The sequence below is a fragment of the Phymastichus coffea genome, unplaced genomic scaffold, assembly GCF_024137745.1.
Source record: "Phymastichus coffea isolate CEN01 unplaced genomic scaffold, Cenicafe_Pcof_1.1 PCOF00024, whole genome shotgun sequence".
Taxonomy (NCBI): domain Eukaryota; kingdom Metazoa; phylum Arthropoda; class Insecta; order Hymenoptera; family Eulophidae; genus Phymastichus; species Phymastichus coffea.
The window spans coordinates 2,590,043-2,611,951 of NW_026706835.1; the positions used below are offsets into that span (position 1 = coordinate 2,590,043).

General features: G+C 39.9%; 1 protein-coding gene across 1 annotated transcript in view; it reads left to right on the forward strand.

Annotated features, from left to right (window-relative positions):
- The window catches only part of LOC131675523 (dynein light chain roadblock-type 2-like), a gene marked incomplete at its 5' end in the record, with an annotated part of 80,050 nt that overhangs the window by 35,928 nt on the left and 22,213 nt on the right, over window positions 1–21,909 (forward strand). The window lies entirely within an intron of this gene.

Consider the following 21,909-nt stretch of genomic DNA (forward strand, 5'->3'; position numbering starts at 1 on the left):
ACTCATCTACCACTCTTTGATGTTTCATTTTTTCAATCTATTTGTTATAATTGAATGAAAAGTCAGACGGCGTAATCCTTATTTCTTTCTCCTTATTATTATCATTATTATTTGTTTGTAAATATTGAATCTTTTCTCCATACGATCGTAATTGTATTCTTATTATATTTAAAGATTTTTTAAGATTATTTATTGCAGTCGTAAGCGTATCGCCGTTAGCTTCACTAGTTTTTTGCAGATTTTTTATTTTAGTCGTAAGCGTAGCTACATTAGCTTCACTAGTTTTTTGCAACGTTCGTAAGTTTACAGCATCGTTACTCTCCTGAGGATCAGCTATATTAGAAATTCTTTTGTTATCCACGTCGTATTGTCCGTCTTTAGTAATTTTATACCCTACACTGGGAGAACCTCGAATACCCTCCTTTTTATTCAATATACGTCCAAACACATCAACACTCATTTTATTACTGACGAATATTTAGGATTCTCTTAATATATATAGCCAGCTTCACGTAATTCTTCAATGATTGAATAAATTTCATTAATATGACTAGGATAACCAGCGGTTTGTTCGGCGATAAGCAATCTCAATCGATCAATGAGCTCGTTTGGATCATCCCAATATACATAATCAAATAATGTTCCTTTTCTTGCTATTTTATAGTTAGGAAAAAGACCTCTTCCATCAATAGTCAATTTTCGCTTCTTAGCACTACCACTTAAAGATAAATTTGGACCAATATACTTTTTGAATTTATTTACACACTTATTGCGATATTCTCCATTTGTTTCATATTGCTTACGATGAGCGTTAGTGATTTCAAGAATTTTTATATAATTTTCAATATCCAATGAACTGATTAATTTAGAATTAGGTTCTTTACGAAAAAGAAGTTCGATTAATCCAGGCATCTTGCTGAATGCTTTATCATTCACAGTCACATTATCGTTTTGGAAAGAAATTGGAGAATTGCCTATGACATATGTATTTTCATGCAAGCGAACGCCAAATGTCTTGTCTAAATTACTTTTCTGTTGCGGTACATGCAATAGTCGAATATAGTTTCCTACAATCGAGTCATCCAATAGCTGTTTTTTTTGTTTTATAGTTACATTTGAACTAACATCGTCTAAATTTATTGCAGTTCTATCAAGTGTTGATTCACTAGTCTTACTAAATTCGTCTTCATCAGCATCATCAACACCATCATCAGTAACATCAGCAATAGACATAGCGGATTGAAATGTAGAATCAAGCGGATGTAATGTAGAATTTAAGTCATTAACAGTACTATTGAAATATCGAGATTTATAGGGAGTGTCAGCTGTTGTTTTTGACTTGAAAACTTTATCCAACGTAATTTTCTTCTCCTTGTTCGTTTCCTGTTCAGTATTATCGTTAGTTTTATCAATAGCTACTTCCACAAGTTTCTTCAATGGATCAACCATAGGTTTAAAAGTTTCATTCAATGTATTTTTTAAAACAGCTTTGTCACGTTTTATTTGTTGATACTTACGTTGATGGTATCACGAGCCTCAGATAATTGCTCGAGCATCTTCTTTTCTTTTTCAAAATTAGCCATGTTGACGCTTGTAATTTCTAAAGTTAAATAATCTTCATTCGTTCACTCCGCTATATTTATAGCATTAGAATCGAATCCTTTTCTATACCGTCCATGATTGATTGGTCTATCTCTATAAATCCATATTATCGTCTCTCCAACATTTTGAACTAATTGCTTTAAACTTCTTAAAAGTCATATCTGAGTTATCATGATCGTTGTAAATACGAGGTGTGATCAAAAAGTAAGGTGAATTTTTATTTTTCTCAAAAAATATTTATTTATTCATCAATTTTTATTTTATCTCCTTCAAAGTAATCCCCCTCGGATATAATGCACTTGTGCCAACGCTTTTTCCAATCCTCAAAGCATTTCAAAAAATCATTTTTTGTGATCTTGTTTAGTTCATCCTTCGATGCCGTCTTTATCTCCTCAATCGTGGCAAAACGCCGTTCTTTCATGGGCCTCTTCAGTTTTGGGAACAAGAAGAAGTCACAGGGAGCCAGATCTGGGGAATACGGTGCCTGTGGCATCGTTACTGTGTTGGTTTTAGCCAAAAATTTGCGCACAAGCAACGATGTGTGAGCAGGGGCGTTATCATGGTGCAAAAGCCAATTTTTATTTTTCCACAATTTCGGACGTTTCTAGCGGATTGCTTCGCGCAAATTGCGGATAACTTGCAGGTAATATTCCTTATTTACTGTTCTACCCTGTGGCAAGAACTCATGATGCACCACGCCCCTGCAGTCAAAGAAAACTGTAAGCAAAACCTTTACATTTGATCGAACTTGGCGTGCTTTTTTTGGTTTTGGTGATCCAGAATGCCTCCACTGGGACGATTGAGTCTTAGTCTTGACGTCATAACCGTATACCCATGTTTCGTCACCTGTTATAACCCTGTTGAGTAAATCTGGATCATCGTTGACGTCATTCAGTAGCTCTTGGGCGATGCTCATGCGACGTTTCTTTTGGTCGAATTTCTTTGAGCAATTTCGGAACAAACTTCGCTGACACACGTCTCATGTCTAAAACACTCGTCAAAATTGATTGGCACGAACCAAATGAGATGCCAATATCATCAGCAATTTCTCTAATGGTAATTCGACGATTTCCCAACACTATTTTCTTCACTTCTTCAACATTCTCATCAGATGTTGATGTGCTGGGGCATCCAGAACGAGGTTCGTCGTCGGCGTCTTCTCGGCCTTCTTGGAAGAGTTTATACCACTTGTAAACATTTTTTTAGCTTAAAGTAGACTCACCGTATGCCACTTTCAGCATTTCAAGTGTTTTGGAACATTTGGAAATATGGAACGTATGTTCTAGACGAGAGTACCGACATAACCAAATAAAAAAGTCGAAGATCGAACGGACGTAGCCCGCTAAATTTCAAAATTCACCTTACTTTTTGATCACACCTCGTATGTTTAATATTCACGTCATCTTGTCGAAACAAAACTAGTAAATTCACATTATCCCGAATGAGATGTTTCTGTATGCGAGCGTATGATTGACAGAGATAGAAACTATCTACTTTTTTATGTCTTTCCATACAGAAGAATGCTCTTACGTTGTCCTGCTTTTCAGTGGCTATATCGTCAAAAATCATGATGGAATTTGGATTAGCTTTATCTGGTGAGACAACTGCCTCCTGCTCGCTGAATGCATAATACTGTATACCATCAATCGGTTCCAATAAATCTTTTAAAAACTTATAGTTTGGTTGATTGAGGGACTTTAAATAAACATAAACGTTTTCGAATCTAAGTTCATTAGGATGTGTGATTAGTGTTAGCAAACAGTTAGTTTTCCCACAGTTACTAGGACCACAGAAAACTGCTCGTATACTGTCAGGCAGTAGTTCACCATGTCTTTTTTCTCGTTTTTCCGTCTCAACCACATTATCAAAATTTATGACTTGCAACTTAAGTGGTTGCTCTGTGAAGTCCATATTGTTTTCTAGTCACCGATCGAACGACGAATGAGACTACTAACTATAAAAAGACTGTTTATATATTTTTTAGTTTCATTAAGACTTTGTCTTCTGATGAGGTATGATCATTTGTCACAAAAGAAAGACTGGTGGTGCTGGCTTAGTGAATAAGATCATTAATAACTTACCATTCGAAGCTCATTTGCCTGGTTTTCAGTATTGCGGGCCGGGAACTAAATTGAAAAAACGACTTGCTCGTGGTGATCATGGAAAAAATCCGCTAGACGTTGCTTGTAAAGATCATGATATTGCTTATTCTCAGAATCGAGAGAACATTGAGGCGAGAAAGGAAGCCGACAAAATTCTAGCTAAACTGGCCTGGGATAGAGTGCAAGTGAAAGATAGTAGTTTTGGTGAAAAACTTGCTGCGTTTGCTGTAGCCAACATAATGAAAGTTAAAAGTAAACTTGGTATGGGTGTTAAAATTTTAAAACGAGGAAACAAACGAGGTAAGGGATTAAAAAATCGCCAACAACAACGACAGCGACAAAAGCCACATGTAAAAAGTAAAAATCTATCAATTACATTGAAAAAAATTATTAACGCTGCCTCGAGAAGTGTTGTACCTAGTAATAAATCACTCTTTGTCATTCGTTCGGCTTTAAAAGGCGATAAAGAAGCTGTGAAGAAGGCTGGTGGAAGAAGAAAAATAAATATGTCTCGTATTCTACCAATTCCTAGTAAAGTGGGTGGAGCTCTTCTTTTTTTAATTCCATTATTTGCCGCTTTGAGCGCCACTGGAGCTTTAGCTGGAGGAGCTGCTTCAATAGCAAAAGCCGTTAACAGTACTAAGGCCGCTCAAAATTAATTGAAAGAAGCTCATAGACACAATAAAACTATGGAAGCTATTGGTATTGGTAAAGAACTTTATTTGAACCCACATCGTAAAGGTTATGGTCTTCATCTGAAACAATATTCAAGTGGAAAAGGTTTAAAAAAAAAAGCTCGAAGTAACTTTACCTAATCGAGCACTGACAGATCATGATATAAGAAAATATACTAAAATACTAAAAATTGCAAATTTTCGAGGTGTTTTTATGCGTGATGCTCTCCCGACCGATTGACCTCGGTATCAAGAGACAGCTATTGTAAATTTAGATAATAAACGGGGACCAGGTACTCATTGGGTAGCACATAAAAAGAAAGGTGATGAGGTTATGTATTTTGATAGTTTTGGTAATGTACAGCCGCCTATAGATCTATTGCTTTATCTCAAAGTTAATAGAATCATGTATAATTATATTAGATATCAAGATTTTAATACATATAATTGCGGCCATCTTTGTCTCAAATTTCTTTTAAACAAACTATAGAAAAGACAACTAGTATAAAAAATACTCATTCGACGAATGACTATTATTTGATATGAATCTGTCATGGAGAATACACTGACATTGAGTCTCTCGGGAACATCATCCGTACTCGATTCATATTATTTTCCACCGACCGAATTGATACCAAACAAAAAATACGTTCTTGGTCTAGTTGAGCTATTAATATTTAATTCAATACCAAACATTGACGTTGGTTATAATAAGTTTTACATTGAAGTCAAGAAGCTATGACTTTACCGACTGGTAGCTACGAAATAGAAGATATTGAAAGCTTTCTCAAAGAAGCATTAGCACCTAAAGGTATATCGTTTAGCCTGAAACCAAATAATAATACTTTACGTAGTATCATTCAGTGCAGTCAAAAAATACATTTTGAACCAGAAGATTCTATTGGATCAATTTTAGGCTTCACTAAACGCACGCTCGTTGAAAACGAAACACATAGTTCTGACTTACCCGTCACTATACTCAAAGTCAACGCTTTACGTGTAGAGTGTAATATTACTACAGGCTCTTACATAAACGATCGCAAAGTACATACTATATATGAATTTTTCCCAGCAGTCCCACCTGGATATAAGATTATAGAAGTTCCCTCTCACGTCATTTACCTTCCAGTCTCTGTGAGGAGCATTGATCATTTTCAAATTCGTATAGTTGATCAAGATGGAAACCTAGTTAACTTTCGAGGAGAAGTCATCACGGTGCGAGTACATATAAAAACCATATCTTAGTAATGGGTATCATTTACAATATAAAGAGCGGCCGAGGCTATATTAAAAGACAAAAATGTCAAACAGCAGCCAGTCAACAGCGAGCTATCAGACCTCTCACACCTCAGAACATTCAATTCCTAAAAAGCTTGAGACTAAAAGTCGTCGAAAATCGTGGAAGAAAATATTGTGCGTATTAGTGTGTTGTATAAAACAACAACAACAACAACAACAACAATATGGAGGGAATTCTAGACATTCATTCAACTATCGCTTTCGATGAGTCTATAGCTCATTATGAAGTTCATGCGCATCAGCCTTATTCATTATCATATTTCAATAATAGCGAAGAAATTCATATAGCAATTCAACATCAAGATTTATCTCTGCTTCCGTCGCGCAGTATGATTCATATTTGTGGTAGGTTGACCAAACCGGATAGTACTACGCCAGTGAAGAACACTTTATTAGTGAACAACGCCCTCTGTCATTTGTTTGAGGAAATACGATATGAAATAAATGCTATTGAAATTGATAAAGTGAAAAATGTAGGCTTAACGAGCCTCATGAAAAATTGGCTTTCACTCAATCCATGTCAGAGCTCTATCGCTGAAAATGCCGGATGGAATGGTGATAACAATGATGATCTTTGATGATGTTTTTTTGATGTTACTATACTTCTCAGTATGTTCTTCTCTTCTCAGTACTTCTTAGTATGTTGATGGGCTTTGCTGAAGATTATCGGAAAATTGTAGTCAATGTCTAGTATGAACTTATTCTCACAAGATCAAAAGATGATTTGAATATTATTTTAAGTGCTCCAATAGGGAATCCTGCTGCTTCAGAAAAATCAAAAATTACTTTAACTAAGGTTGAATGGTTGATGCCATATGTGATGGTTGCAGACAAAGAAAAAATCAAATTACTTAATCAGATTGGACGAGATCGTTACTTATGATTATGAATTAATTACTATGAGTTATCGTACTTGGGAAATTTATGAGTATCCAAAATTACGACGTACATCAAAGCATGTTTGGAGTGTTAAGACTTCCAATCAATTGGAAAAGCCTCTCTTTGTTATTTTAGCTTTTCAAACTAAACGTTAAAGTTTGGCGAGTGTTAATTCTAGTAATTTTGATCATTGTAATATTAGTAATGTGAAGCTATTCCTCAATTCACAATGCTATCCGTATGGAAATCTCAATTATTATGGTAAAGAAAACGAGCCGTTACTCAATAAAAAAGATTTCATTAATAAAGTGCCGCTAATAGTTATAGACTGCTCCAAACAAAATAAAACATTAAAAAGCGCGCTAGTCGACGTTCGCCTAGAATTTGAAACTCGGACTGATTTTCCTGAAGATACTGCAGCCTACTGCTTAATATTACACGACCGTATTGTACAATATAACCCAATTAGTGGTGATATTAAAAAATTAGTTTGAAATTAACAAGACATTATGTAATCAATGTATACAATGCTTTTCAATAAAAATGAAAATAAATTATATATATTGTTGGAATTTAATAAAAACTACCTATAATCTACTATATAGTGACTATGACGCCCTATACTTTCGATTGTTGAGGTATGGTAACTACGGCGCCCTCTACTTTCGAATAGTGAGGTGTAGACTTTATATAGAATAAACCCGTGCCTCTACTCTCATAACGGTTTTGGGAACTAGTAGAGTTCACATTAACTTCAGCATCTTTTCAAATGGATTTCGTAATAGATTTTCAAGGCTTTCAAAGTTTAAACGAGACTTTTGTTTGTAAAGAATTCACATATCTACCATTAGATGTAGATACTGTTCCAACTGTGTTTTTCTTTGAACCACCATATCATTGGTTTCAACTTCCTTTCAAGTGTCGAAAAGTGAATCATTTCTTAGAAACGTGTCATCATGGTTTATTATGGAGATCTGGTGTTATTCCATATAAAAATTAAGCACGTGTACTAAAATATCATTTAAATTATTCTAGAAATATTTATGTAAAAGGATTAAAAAAGAAACAATGGTTACAAAAAATTTTACCTGAAAAGTAAGTATTTTTATTTATTATTTTTTTGTTAGAAATTAAAATCATTATTAAATTAAAAATTTTTTTCCTTTTTTAGAAAAATTTTATAACTTGAAAGCGAGATAAGATGTCCACCAATGAGCGCATTACCTTACCTATTAGAAACAATATGTACATATCATTACCATAAACCACCTAACTTTGTATGTGCCGTTACAGATGCACAAAGATTGTTTTTATGGATAAAAGCTAGACGGAAGCAATCTGAAATGGAAGGTATTGATGAAGGTGACAATATTACATATAAAAATTCAAATCAATATTTCAATATAGCGATGTCAACTACTGAAAATAAAGATTATAGACAGACTGTATTATATTCAATGTATAGTTGAATGAACAATAAATTAATAATTAAACGAAAATTCTATAAGTTTTATTAATTAATATTCAAATAAAATCAACTGTGAGGTTGTAAGGTTCCCGAAATCTAATGAAACTACTATAGCGCTTGCTTAGAGAAAGAGAGAGAGAGAGCAGTATATAGCTTACCAAGCTATATGCTACCCTCTCTCCAAGGGCCCACATGCCCTACTATGAAAGGAGAGCGAGCGAGAGAGAGAGAGAGAGAGAGAGAGAGATAGAGAGAGAGAGCAGCATCCACACTATACAGCGTATGCGTCTAGCAAGCTAGAGACGCTATCCCCCTCTTCAAGGGCTATACGGCGCACGCTCCTAGCAAGCAGCTAGAGACGCTACCCCCTCTCCAAGGGCTATACGGTGTACGCTCCTAGCAAGTAGCTAGAGACGCTACCTAGTCTCCTAGGACTTGCACCTAGTCAGCATGATTACTGAGTACTCTACTGTTGAAAGAGAGTGAGAGAGGAAGGGAGGGAGGGAGAGAGAGATATATTTTGTTTTAATTTAAATCAATTTATTTAATTTAATATCAATACATTTTATTAAATATACAATTTCATTAAATTACAAAAATTTTTTTTTTAATTTTTTAATTGTTTTTCCTACCACATGGTTTGGTAGGTCGTGTAGGTTTCCTATTAAAACAAGAAAATACACTAGGGTCAGTGATGCTTTCAATAGATTTCATCTTCGGTACCACTTTCTGCGTGCTCGTGGTATTAGTGGTAGTAAAAATTATGCTGTTGCTACTGTTGCTGCTGCTGCTGGTAGCGATGATTGCCGGTGGAAGGACATTTTCGATGCTACTCATGGGATGTCTATCCACAGCATCAGTAGCAACATTCATCTAAAAAATAATATTCATTTTTAAAAATTTAGTTATTAAATAAAAAAATGTATTTATCTATAATAATAAATAATCTTACCTTAAGAAATTTCTTCTTTGGTGGAAGAGATGTAAACGCTGCTAACGGAATAGCGTTTACACATCTTTTTTGGCTGCTTTGACGGCTGTTGTTTCCGTCGCAGCCCTCGCATGCATCATGGCATTTATTGTACTAATTATTTGTGTACTATCCATTTCTTTAAATTTTTTTATAAAAACCAAAGAACAGTTACTAAAACATACTAAATGCTTCGTCGATGTATTCTTCTTGAGCACTACCGAACGATTGACTCCGGAAAAGATTTTCGGAAAAATCAGGATGATTCCTACTCTCTAAAAGAAACTCTAGTCAAATTACTAAAAATCTTTAAAGGAAGAAGAACATTGATTTCGCTTTAGACGCTCAGCATGTAGGAGATGTTAACGCAACTAAACAAGGCTAACTTAAAAAACCTTATCTCTAAGGCCATAAAAGCTTAGACGCTCAGCATGTGGGGATGTTAACGCAACTAAACAAGGCTAACACAAAAACCTTATCTCTAAGGCAAAAAGCAATAATAAGACTAACAGACAATTCGTCATTAAGATTACTCTATCTCCAATCACCTGCTGCGTAATACATACTTTCGAACGCATCTTCATTGAAAAAGGAACATCGAATGCGTTTTAACCCTCAGCATGAGGTAAAGCGTTATTGGAGAGAGTGCAATCTGGTGTGAGTGGTCGAAAGTTTCCTAAATTAAATGTGACCCTGAAAAAGGATAGTGCACGCTGCTAGAACGCATCTTCATTTAAAAAGGAACATCGATTGTGCTTTAGACTCTTAGCAACGACTTCTACAGCAACCTACCTTAACAACCTCTGTAGGTGGGTGGGAGAGTGAGTGAATGGGGGGGGGGGGGGTACTCTGTCGAAGGGCCCACTGGCTTCTGTCTCAGGACATACACATATACCTTATGCATTGGCGGCGCATCTTCAATGCATAAGCTACATCGATTACCTTTTAGGTACTCAGCGAGAGGTGTCAAAGGTACATCAAATGCCTTTTAGACACTCAGCATGGGGTCACTCACTCTGTCAAAGGGGTCCCATAAGCTACATCGACTACCTTTCAGGTACCCAGCCGGAGGTGTCAAAGGTACATCAATTACCTTTTAGAGAGAGAGAGAGAGAGAAAACAGCATCCACACTATACGGTGTACGCGCTAACAAGCCTACCCCCTCTCCGAGGGTCCACGCTCAGCCAGCATAAGTGCCCTACTATCGAAGGAGAGCTAGAGAGAGGGATAGAGAGAGAGAGAGACCATCATATAGTTTACCAAACACCCTACCGACTTTTACAGCATCCTACCTTAACAACCTCTGAAAGTGAGTGGGTGGGTGGGGAGGGGCACTGTTAAAGGGGCCCACTGGCACGCGGGAGGTGTCAAACGAACATCAAATGCCCTTTAAACACTCAGCATGGGGCCCACTGGCACGCGGAAGGTGTCAAAGGTACATCAAATGCCTTTTAGACACTCAGCATGGAGTCTGACCATAAATTAAAAGGTGTCACTACCGTGACACCTTCATCAGGCGGCTCCTTTGTGTTCCAGAACATACACGTATCCCTTATACATTGGCGGCATCCTTTGTCGGCTCCTTTGTGTCCCAGAACATACATTGCTTATCTACTGCGGTAAGAGAGAGGACAGGGATGAGTAAGGTTGAATGGAAGAAAGAAAGAACAAGTGAGGTAATAGCAGCAGAAATAAAGATCGGAGGGAGAGAATACATGATAGCAACGGTGTATATGCAACATGAGAAAAAGGAAAACTATGAATACCTAAGCGAAGAGATTGAGAAAAACAAAGAAAAAACAGTAATTATAGGAGAAGACTTCAATGCAAGAACAGGAAATGACGGGAGAGAATGGGAGACAGAAGAAAACCTAGAAGAAATAAAAGCTAAGGATAAAGTATTAAACGCAGAGGGAGAAGAAATGGGTTTAGTGATAATGAATGGGAGAAAAGAAGGAGATTAAGAGGGAGAAATAAGATTTATACGAGCGAGAGGAATGTCAATGATAGATTATGTAGTAGGTAACGAGGAAGGTGATGAGACGATAAAAAGGGTTTAAATAAAAGACTGGGTAAAGTCGGACCAGCAAATACCTAGAAGCAAAGAGAGAATGCAGAGAGGAAATAAGAAAAGCGAAAGAAGCTAAGGGGAAAAGAGTAGCAGAAGAAATAAGAGAAGATAAGACGAGAAGAAAATTCTGGGATAAAGTGAATTGCAATAGGAAGAAAAGAATTAGATTACATGAAAATATAAGAAAAGAAGAATGGTTAAAGCACTTCATGGGACAACTGGGAGAGAAAGAAAAGAAAGAAGGCAAAGGGGAAGAAACCGAAGACAGCGAAAGAGAAGAAGATGAAGAAATCAAAGTAAAAGAACTAGAAGATGTAATAAGGAGAATGAAAAAGAAAAAGAAACCTTATCTTAACCTTACCCTTGCCCGATCATCCCTGTGCATAGATGAAGAAAATCATAAATTTGACCCCTACATGATCTTGGAGGGGGGGGGGGGGTAACCGCACCCCACACATAATACGTTATCTAAACGTACAAGTTTTCGATCTTTCCGAATCCGGGATCAAAAATAGGGGTTCCTATTCCAAACATGTCTTTGACCTTCAAATAACCTTGAAAATAAATCTCAAGGTCAAATCGGATTTCACAGAAAAGTTGCCCCTATTGTCCCAAACAACTGTTGTCTGAACAATTTTTTTGTACAACGGCAACCGTCGAAAATTTCGGGGTGGTTCCTTTAAAATGGGACACCCTGTATAAGAAAGGGAGGAAATAAGAAGTAAAAAACTACAGGGGAATAATGCTGATGGACACGGGATATAAAATACGAGGGTGGTCCGATAAGTACTTAGCCTACAAAAGAAAAACGAAAATGATGGAAAAGTGGCGTATGATTTTTCAACATAGTCTCCTTTTAGTTCGATACACTTGGCCCAGCAATGTTCCAACTTCTTTAACCCGTCTGAAATACGTTTCCTCGAGGTCTGAAAAGTAGGCTTCCGTGGCAGCGATTACCTCCTCATTCGACTCAAATTTCTGCCTGGTGAGTGACTTTTCCAAGTTTGAAAACAAAAAGAAGTCGCACGGGGCTAAATTTGGAGAATACGGTGAATGGGCAGCAGTTCGTAGCCTAATTCGACCAATTTGGCCATAGCGACGGCGGAGGTGTGAGGCGGGGCGTTGTCATGGTGGAAGAGCACGTGGTGGAATTTGACGTCGAATCAGCCCAATAATTCGGCATAGTACAGCACTGTGACCGTTTTGCTCCTCTCCAGGTAGTCGATGTAGATCACACCTTGTGAATCCCAGAAAACGGTGGCCATCACCTTTCCGGCCGATGGGGTAGTCTTCGCCTTCTTCGGAGCACTTTCGCCGGGTAAAGTCCACTGTTTCGATTGTTCCGTGGTCACCAGTGCATCCATGTTTCGTCGACTGTCACGAAACGACGTAGAAACTCCGGATCGCGCTTAAACAGCGTCAGACATTGCTCTGAAGTTGTCTCACGGTTACGCTTGTTGTCCGGAGTGAGCAAACGCGGCACCCATCGCGCCGACAGCATTCTCATGCCCAAAATTTCATGCAGGACATGACCCACGCTGTATTTTGAGATGCCTACGATCTTAGCTAACTCGCGCACCTTCAATCGTCGATCTGCCAATACGAGATCGTGAATTTTTGTCACGTTATCTTGCGTGGTAGCCGTTTTCGGAGCACCTGGACGTGGCTCTTCAAAAATCGACGTGCGACCACGTTGAAACTCGTTAAACCAGATTTTGACAGTCGCCATCGAAGGAGAAGAGTCACCGTACACAGCATCCAAGTGCTATTTGATTTCGCTGCGCGATTTTCCTTCCAAAAACAAGAATCGAATCACCGACCGATACTGCTCTTTTTCCATTTTTCAAAAATCAATGGACACACTTGCTTTCACACGCTCTCAAAAATAAACTACAACTCCGATTTGGCTGAAATCTTGACAGTAACCATTGAGAAGGTTGTACTACGTGATAGAATATTTATTTTGCGAGAGTGGTGCCATCGGGCGGTGAGGCTAAGTACTTATCGGACGACCCTCGTATATCTAATTTTTTTCAGGTATTTTTCTTGATTAACCACAATTTTACCTTAAAATAACCTTGAAGTTGATGTGATAGAGAGTCAAACCACCTTGGATTCGTGATCAGCGACCAAAAAACCTTCATACATCCTTACAATGTCACCTACAAGGTCTACAGGGGGAACACTGAACACACAGGGTTGAGGAGAGGGGACCTCAGGGACCGTGCGTTGTTCCAGCGCGATTCGTGGAGTCGCGACCACGAGGGACCTTAGTACAACGGGATGAAACAAAAATATGAACATGCACAAAAAAAAATATAGATTTACCTCAAGTGGTAACCCCTTCTCAGGGGGAATCCACCCCGGGTTCCGATCGGGTGAAAGCCCCGGTGGTCACGGGCAGCGGCACGGATTTTGAGGGCCGCACTTTGTACACGAGGAAGAGGAGGACGACACGAAACAACGACACGAACCAGAGCTTACTGAACCTACCAAGACAACAGAGGACGGACAGCGTGTCGAGCGGCGGCAGCGGGGTGAGCTACGCTTCTGCCGCTGACAGCCAAGAACCAACGACAGGACGAACACCCACAATGACAAACGATACACGAGACGTGACGGAACTGCTGTGGCTCATACAAGAGACGGCGACGAAAATGGCCAAATCAGCAAACGTACAAAAGAACATGAACATGAAATTGAAGATGGAAATTAAGAAAATTCTCGAGACTGTGGACATTGCGCTGCACAAGCGATCAGACACAGTTTCGGGAAGACGTCCTCAAGACAACAACAATACAGACACGACAGTGGCGAATAACGAAGAAAAGCCACGGACGAAACGAAAACGTTCGCCGGTCGGAACCACGCCGGAGCCCTCACCAAAGTGGCCACCGACGACGGAACCGACTAAGGACTGGTAGACGGTAACACGAAAAAGATCAGACAAGACAAAAAAGAAAACAGACGCAAAGAATCAGTCTGACAGAGGTGGACCGGTCCACTGGAAAAGGGGTCTGGCTGTCCTGATCAGGCCGGGCACGGACACGACGTATTCCGATATAGTACGGAAAATACGGACGACGATCGACCCGAAGGAGAGCCACGTGCAGGTGACAACCCTGAGGAAGACGAAGAACGGCTTAAGTCTTCTGAAGCTACTAGTAGACGCAGACAAGCCGGACGGACGTAAGATATTTGGACGACAGATCCAAGATACGATCGGGGAAGCGGGCAGTGTCAGGGCCATGACTTCCAAGGTCCAATTGGAGATCATGGATCTGGACTGCGTTGCGACTCCGAAAGACGTGACGGACGCGCTCAGACGAGAGACGGGACGAGACACGAACTTCCGATTCCACATTTTCGGTCCAAACCGCGCTAAACAGTATATGATAGTTTGCGAATTGGAATCGTGGGAAGCCGATGCGTTGCTTCCGTGTGGTCGGATCGGAATTGGCTGGGTGCATTGCCGCGTTCGGAAACGACTGACGGTGATAAAATGTTACAGATGCCTAGGCTTCGGCCATGTGAAAGCTGAATGCACAGGAAAGGACAGGACGAAATGTTGCCGCAAATATGGCACATCCGGACACTACGTGACGGAATGTAAAAACAAGCCGGTCTGCCCACTGTGCTCCGAGGCTGGGCACGAGGACGTCGCCTACCTTACCGGAAGCGGCAGGTGTGCCGCGTTCCGGGCCGCGCTGGAGGAGTGCAGGGGACGGGCCGGAGGACGCACAGAATAATTCAGGGAAACCTGAATCGAAGTAGGACTGCAGACATGCTCCTACCTCAGATAGCCGACGAATATGACGCGGACATCCTGATCCTGAGTGAACCATACAGGAGAAGGACGACCCAGACTGACACCCAATCTAGAGACTCCAATCGCGGTGTCGGGGACGACTACGTCTAGGTTACAGTTGGCGCTGTCACTTATCTCAGCGTCTACCTGTCACCCAACTGCACCGCGATGGAGTTCGAAAGAAAGACGACACTCCTAGAAGACGGGATCAGGGACTTGCCCGGGGATGTTATTGTTGCGGGGGATTTTAACGTGAGGGCGACCGAGTGGTAAATGAACGAAATGAATCGATGCGGACGACTACTGCTGGAAATGGCCGCAAGGCTCGATCTAGCAGTAGTAAATACAGGACATACGCCAACGTACAGATGGCCAGGTGTCGGAGAATCCATCCCCGACGTCACGATTGCGTCGGACAGAATTCTGTCACGGCTAGGGGATGGCGGGTGATCGAAGACTACACAGCCAGCGATCACCAGTACATCGTTATCGAAATGGTGGGATTGACGAGAACGAGATGAACGAGAACCGACCAATCTCCGCGGTGGAATTTACGTAAACTCGACGGACGAAAATTTTCGGAAGAGCCAATGGCAGCACCGGCTCCAGGGGAGAGAATTCCCCCTGAACTGACGAGCCGGCCAAATTAATAGACATCTTGTGTAGAAGTTCAATGCCGAAACGTCGACAGATACAACAAAGACAACCACAATACTGGTGGACGAACGAGATAGCCGAGCTACGCAGGATATGCCTGATAAATCGGTGACGAGTGACAAGGGCAGGGGGCGTACCCCAATGGGAAAACCTCCAAGCTATATACAAAACAGCACGGAAGACGCTGACGAAAGCAATACGAGACTGCAAGACACGATGCTGGAGGAAGCTCTGCGAGGAGGTGAACGAGGATCCCTGGGGAACCGGCTACAAGATCGTGACTGGGAAACTAGGTGCCTGAGTCCCACCAGAACTTAAAGATGCCGAAACAGCAGGACGGATTGTTGACGGATTGTTTACAACGCACCCGATTAGGACAAACGTGATGGATAACGTGGACGCATTAATGGAGCGATCCTCTGGCATGCCTTCGGTTTACCGACCGTTGAGTTTACTTGACACAACTGGTAAACTCTTTGAACAATTACTGAGACCGAGACTGATGGACGCGATATATACCGGAAGGGGTTTCTTAGATTTGCAGTTTTTAGGTTTTAGGAGGGGTTGATCGACGATTGAAGCGATCTTAAAGGTGGTCGACTCTTTCCTGGAACTAGACAGACACTATCACGCAGCGCAACCTATAGTGTTGCTGGCGACGCTCAACATTAGAAATGCTTTCATCTCGGTCAGGTGGAAGGATATCTTGAAGGCGCTGAAAAGCAACTTCGGGATTCCACCATACCTGATTCGTGTTGTGGAGGATTATCTAAAAAACAGACGAATAACGTACGAGACGATCGAAGGACAAGTAACGAGACAGGTCAAGGCTGGGGTGGCCCAGGGGTCGATACTGGGACCTGACTTCTGGAATAGCTTATACGATCGCTTGCTTCGGCTTGGGATGCCGCTCGGAGTAACCCTCGTCGCCTACGCTGATGACGTGGCGGCGGTGATTACGGAGAGGTCTCCCGAGCTGACGCAGCTGGCGTTGTACCAGACCATGAGACGAGTCGGACGATGGATGACAGACCACGGACTACAACTCGCAACAGAAAAAACGGAACTGATGTTTCTCACGAAAAGACTCATACATACTGCACATACTCATACGATACTACACATGAGGGTGGGGACATGCGAGATGGAGACCAAGAAGGAAGTACCTTGGGGAAACCCTCGATATACCAAGATGATCTTCTGGCCTCATATACAGAAAACAACCCGGAAAGTGGCAGAGAAGGTAGCATCCTTTAGTCGCCTGATCGCAATTACGACGGGACCGAGATCGAGGAAACGACAACTGTTAATGGCTACAGCTCACTCGATCCTTCTATACGGTGCGGAAATATGGGCAGACTTCCTGAAGACAAAGAGATACTGTAAGACGATGATGATCGTACAGAGACAGGACGAATCGCTTGCTCCTACCGAACAGTCTCTGCGTAGGCTGTTTTGGTGGTGGCTGGCGTAATACCCGTGGATTTTCTGACCTTTGAACGCAAAAGGATCTACGGGAGCAGCACGGACATAGGACGAAGGAACGCGGCAATCGCCGAGCGTGACAGGACAATTAACATATGGCAAGACCGATGGACAGAAGAACGAGGTGATAACTGGACGAGACGACTGATACGGGACTTGAGGCTGTGGTTTGGAAGGAATTTTGGTGATGTAAATTACTACGTCACCTAGCTCTTGACGGGCCACGCGTACTTCCTACGGTACCTTTACAATATGAACAGAGTACATACACCCGACTGTAAGTACTGTGGACACGAACGAGACGACACGGAACACACGTTTTTCGCGCGTCACCGCTGGACAAGACTCAGACGGGAATTAGAAACAACGGTGGACAGCATCACCTCTGACAACATTGTGGAGGCGATGCTGCATGAGCCCGAATGGTGGCGCTTATAAGGAAGATACATCAAGTGTACGTAACCGATTTCGATGAAACTTTGATATGTGGTAGAGGACTGAAAAATAGTCGACGCATTTTTTTTTATGTGCTAATACGTGGTTTGAAGAGGTGAAAACTGCCCCAAGTTCACCCCCGAAAATCGTTTTTTTATATATCTCTTCTACTAAATAAGATATTCTCTTGGAACCAACTGGATATTCATTGTTACTCAATAACAGTGTCACGTAGCGTACCAAAGCTCCAGAGGGTTACAACCCTTACTTTTTATAAGGGTGGAAGTGATTTTTTTCCTACATTTTATTTAGAAGGACATTAAGAATCAGAGTTGATGTGTTTTTTAATTTTTTTCTAATTTAAGGTTAAACTACCTTTAAATTAATTTTTTTATTTTCATTGAAACTAAGCGCTTTGAGTTAACTGTATGAATGAAATTGATGTAACTAACATTGAATCTGTTCAATATACTACACACGACTAACAAAAAGCCAGAAATATTCATTCGTGAGGCGAAGAAACCATTTCAGGGGTGGAAACTACTCATCGCGTTCACGCCCAAGAACCGTTTTTTCAGATTATCACCTTTTCTATAAAACATTTTTTCTTGAAATTAACTGAAAATTATTTGTCACCATGTCACAATGTTATAAATTATACTATGAATCCAAGGGGTTGCATCTCTTATTTTTTATAAGGGTGGAAGTATTTTTTTAAAATTTTATTCTTGCAAACTAAATGAAACTTCTTTTATTCGGAAGTACATTGAAAACTACAGGTAATGTATTTCGAATTTTCTTTTTAAATTATATAATAGAGGTATAACGAGCGGCCAGACCCTCGTTATGTCTCTCTCTCCCCATACATAATTGTGATTATTCTTATATATGTAATTATCTTATAATTATCACACATGTATGGCAGCCAAAGGTAAGTCAGAGAGAGCGCTAATAGAGGGCGAGCTAGAGAGAGAGAATTGGGGAGGCCGGCGCGACGCGCGCGAGAGAGGAGTTCGGAGAGGCGCGCGATAAGGACTCGCTCTTGTACCGGCGACGACGAAGCACGTGGACGTATGACGTAATATCCTACGTCGTATACTTGTGCTTGCGATCTTTTGTTATTCGACTTCACGCGACTAACTTTTGTGACTGATATTTCGGTTGCCTGCGAATACGCGAGTGTCCACTCGGTGTGAGATATCGGTGCCGAGATTGCCCCTAGTGCCTTTGGCGGGCTAGTTCCTGCGACCGCGCGTGCGAGCCTTTAAGGCCGCCCGCCTTTCGACTGCACCCGAGCTGTACACTGCGCGTCATCGCGAGCCACGTGCGAGGCTGAGGATAGCGCCTGCAGGGCTAACGCCGAGATATTATTGTAAGTACCTTCTCGAATACATGTTTCTCTCGCTAGCTTTCCGCCGCTCTCTCTCCCGCTTACGCTGCGTATTAATTTTGTATTACTCTCCGTAGTAAACTCGACGTTATTTGTCGTCAAAGAAGAAAACAGATATACAAATATCTGTTTTCTTCTTTTGCGCATCCCTTCACCTATCGTAATCAATCCCGTTCCGTCCGGCTTTCGCACCTAAATTTCGTGATTATTCCAAAGCGCCCATAGGACTACACGACGCTCTCCGCGGGCCAAGGTAACAGACGCTGCACCACGACGTTCCTGTTGCCGCTGGGCTAGGCTTTGCGCAGCCTATTACGAGGCCCACACCGAGCTGTTTATTCCCCTCGTAATTTATATAACGAGTGACCCGCGCTGGGTCAAAACCCCATTATAGAGGTTAAAGAGATAAATATTTATTTGAACATTTATTTATTATCCATCCTCTTCAGTTGAATATTCATTTTTATTACAATAGATAGCTACGATAAGCAAGCAGAATTAAATTTTAATAATACAATAGATGATATTCTATATTATTTCTTATTGTTGGGAAACTTATCTATCAACATTATTAATTTTTTAAGATAACAAAAATTCATTCAAAATACATTGAGAATATCGATATAAATTTATGGATTATAAGCAGAACAATAATGATATTCTTCAAAAAAATGCTTGAAACATAAAGATTTCTTACACCAACCACAACGAATAATAGCCACGTTTTTACAACCGTCTATTTCAGAATGCGTTCCACATGAATCTCCGAAACTGAAATCTACGCGATTTTTAAATATCTCTGGTTTATCTACAAGATACCCACTTTTATACCAAGCATACCTGAATAGATTCTTATAAGGTTGAGATGAAAACTGGTTATGAACTAGTGACTGTAATTTGATAATGTTATTTCGTTTGTGCAACTCTAAATCATGATCTATATACATAATACTATCTGAAAATTGCTTGACAAAATTTTTCCAAACACAGAACCCAAAAACATCTAATGGCTGAATATTTCCAGTGGTTCCTGTAGGTATTCGTTTCAGATAGCCCGTTTTATCACGAGGCGTGGCATGATGCAGAGCCTCTGGACAGTGTCCGCTCCACGAATCAAGTAATAACATTATTGTAGATCCAACGTTTGGAAAATATATTTCCCTCAATCATGTTTTGAAGATATCTTTAAATTTGTCCTTTTTGATTTGCTATATTTACAAGTATGTGAAATATGATTTCACCTGAATTTATTTTTCCAGACTTTGAAGCGGCAACATACACATTCGGAGGCTTAAATATTTTTTGTGAAACAGTTGGTCCAAAATCTCCGGTTCGTTCTTGTTATTGTCTCGCATAAAATTAAGAATAAAGGTGATAATAACTGTCCCTCTGCTAATATCGTTGGTTGTACTGTATAGCTGTATGTAGTTGACGAATCAGATTGTACAAGACACTGTACTTGCGTTTCTCCTTCAAGTGCTAAAGTACGACCAGAATGCATTCCTAATTGAAAACCACTCTGATCTGAATTAAAGGTATTCGCAAGGCCAATTTGTTTTATTAATTGACTGACGTCTGTTATAAATTCTATCTCTTTTGCGTGCAATTCATTTCTATTTTCTATGCTTTTTTTTACAATTTTTTTTTCTAGAAACGATTCTGCGGGCTTCTTTAAATATTGCAACCCAACCTTTAGAACCTAAATCGCACGTCCTCGATCCGAATCATTTTTTGTGCTTGTATAGCTCACCTTCTCAAGTCATGATCATGAATTATAAATCCAGATTGAAGAGCCGCGTTAAAGTTTTCCAAGGTATAATCGCAAATCCTTTCAATTTTTTCCCAGTACGTACCACCTTTGTTAATTTGGTGACCTTAACGATGTAACTGTGTTTCAGATGTGACTTTACGAAACCGACTTCGTACTATTTTAAGAGACAAATTTTGCTTTCCTTTTCCGCTCCTCCAAAACTCCACAGCTTTTTTCTTGTATTCAAAACTCAATGGCTCACTTTGGCTCTTGCAATCATCTGTCGGAAATTCAGGATCAACAGGAAGTGTATGTAGATCAATATTCTCGACAATAATAGCATTAGGTTCCTTAAATTCTTCTTGGAAATCTAAAGGAGTTTCTACAATCGAATTGATGTTATTACTTGAGTCCATCAAATCTAATAATATTGACTGAAACAGATCTTTAATTTCCACTTCCTAAATATTGTAATTACTTTCTTCAATAGGTAGTTGTTGAAAATAAGCGAGTAGCATATTTATCACGTTTAGAGGATTGATTTTTATTTTGAATGCTAAAATAAACATGAAATGATGGTAAAACTAATTATAAATACAAGAAAAATCTTCAACTTATCTTATCTAGGCTTATAATTAGTCGATGAAGAATATTATATTTATGCATGTACTTCATAAAAAATTTAACTAGAAAATAACTTGAAGAGACAATATAAAAAATAAACTTACATTATATATAAATTAAGAAAAAAGAATTATTCACACAAACAGTGAAAAACAAAAATTTTTTGAGAAAAAGATTGTTGAAAATCAAAGATGAATACGAAAGTTATTTTCAATACGAACATGTAGAATGCCTGATTCAGTTCATTTATTTCTACACATATTCCAATTCAAAATCTATATGTAGCATTCTCGCATCAATATAAAATTTTTTACATGGCTGAAATATATGACCTAAAACTTATATGCGTTACTATTCCTGAAATTTTTTTGAGGCTTGAAATAATATAAATAAGTGTTACGTGACAGTTTTGATGTCTCTTCAAAACGGGCACGTGTTAGACCGTTTTTAGCTCCGAGTGGTCCTGACTCGGGTGGACTAGACCTTCAGTACGGTACCCCGACCGTGTCACCGAATGGATCGCGTCTTTGCCGATAATATCCGAAGTTCGTCCTTGCGAGGGGTAGGCGGCAGTAATCGGGAAGGAAAAAGGGAGGGGGCTTCGCCGGTTTACTTAAATGAACTTACACCGGTACGTTAGATAGGTTTATATATATATATATTTTTTTTTTAATACGTCAGATAACACTTCTAG